The sequence below is a fragment of the Haliaeetus leucocephalus genome, unplaced genomic scaffold (genome assembly GCF_000737465.1).
Source record: "Haliaeetus leucocephalus isolate CR32 unplaced genomic scaffold, Haliaeetus_leucocephalus-4.0 Scaffold605, whole genome shotgun sequence".
In the NCBI taxonomy this organism is placed as follows: domain Eukaryota; kingdom Metazoa; phylum Chordata; class Aves; order Accipitriformes; family Accipitridae; genus Haliaeetus; species Haliaeetus leucocephalus.
This window is the reverse complement of record NW_010973041.1, coordinates 738460-740354: the sequence shown is the minus strand read 5'-3', so window position 1 is coordinate 740354 and position 1895 is coordinate 738460.

Genomic DNA, 1895 nt, shown 5'->3' with positions numbered 1-1895 from the left:
CCTCGCCAGCGCCTTTGCCCCGCCAGCGCCTGTGCCCCGCCCGCCCGGCCCGCAGCGCATGCGCGCCACCCGCCTCCTCCTCCGGCTTTCCCGGAAGGGGCAGCGTGGCCCGCCCGCGCGGGGCGCCCGGCTGAGGCGGCGAGAGCCATTTTGGGGCTGTCCCGGGGCTCCCTGTGCTCGCAGGGTGGGGGCCCCCCCGCCGGGGCCGCCCCGGTTCGCCATGCCCCCTTCCTACGGGGCCGGCGGAACCTCAGTCCTCTTACAAGGCAGCAGCTAAAACCGCCTTCTCGAGGGAGGGACTGAGAAGTGACAGTTAAGCACGTCTGTTCTACAGAGAACACCGGTTTTTAATTAGTTCACTTAATTACTTCAATTTCTGAGTAATGAAAACGTCATGAATTTAATTCTGTAGTTGGATCTCTTTACTGACACGTGTACAAAACTATTGCACAGGTGCACTCTCCATCAGAGAGGGGCTGGGGGGTACCCAGGCTTCACCTGCGCCTTGTCCACACTGCCCTGGCCCATGGTACCCTTTCAGCAGGGCTGTGCATGCTCAGCCTGTACCCAGGCAGCTGCAGAGGTCCAGATGCTGCGTGTCTGCACAGGCACCTTAAGCAATGCTGCACAATTGAGACCTTTAGATCCCACAGCTTGGGCTTTGGTTGTGTCCTCCAACGTTCCAAACACGTGGCTGAACATCCAATGTATAAGCGGGCTTTCTGATTAGTGTCCCACACAGCAGGGCCGAAGATGGTCACCAGCCATATGCTGTGAGGCCTTGCGAAGTCGGCTCTGTTGCGCGCTCCTGGCAATGGAGAGCCCCTCACCATCCCGCCATCAGGGGGCCCTGCCACCCTGCAGCTTGCCTGCAGCAGCATTCCTTCCTCTGCAGATGTTCACTTCTGAGAGCCAGACTGGAGGCAATATCAGGTCAAGCTGCATGATGGCATGTTGATGGAGGGCTGCCAAAGCCAAGCCAGAGGCTGGCCCCACAGAGGAAGAGGCATATGCAGGGGCATATGCCAGGGCAAAGGTGGAGATGCTGAACTTCACCTGTGGTGTGCCTGCAAAGAGCTCCCAAAGATGACTACCACCAAGCCTTGGTGACAGCCTTCTTCTGCCACAGCCACGACAGCCTCCAGAGACTGCTTCCTATCAGAGTCCACTATTCTCAGACCAGGCTTTTTTAGATACTCCACATGTGGAGGGTCCAATATTTAATACAGTTTACTCATTTGAGGCTATTTGAACTTACAAGGGTTCTTCATTTAGTAGGATGATACAGCAACCACAGCATAAATACATATGACACTTCACAGACTATTGCATTTCCAATATACTGTGGAATCATGATATAGTTGTGAATCTCATTACTGGTCTCTAGAATATGCTTATTGTCACAACACTGACTGTCACTAGTTGCCAGGAAGGGATATGTGGGTTGCAGCCAGCTCAAGCCTGGAGCTCTCTTTTTAGAGGTCCTTTGTTCATTGTTTTTGACATGTTTGTACTTACTGTTGGGATGAGCCACATATACACTGCCTATACTGGTCTGCTTGAGTTTCTTGCCATGGAGTCTGCAATGTGAAGTCTGTGTCCCATCTCTTCCTACTTCATGCCTGTACTCCTCTATGTTTTTTGCTGTAACTTCTTAAGGCCTTCAGTATCGCGCCAGGCCTGTATTTCTCTCACTACATCACTGTGCTAGTGCTGCAAATATCTCATTTGACATAGAACAAGTGATTCCAACTATTCTCCTTACAAAATTATAGTCACACTGGACAAAGATAAGGAAAAATAAAACAAATAGCCATATCAACCTTATAAATCTAGCTGTAACAGCTAAAACAAGTAAAACAAAGTTGCAGGCAGGCCAAGAAAAGTTCACACAG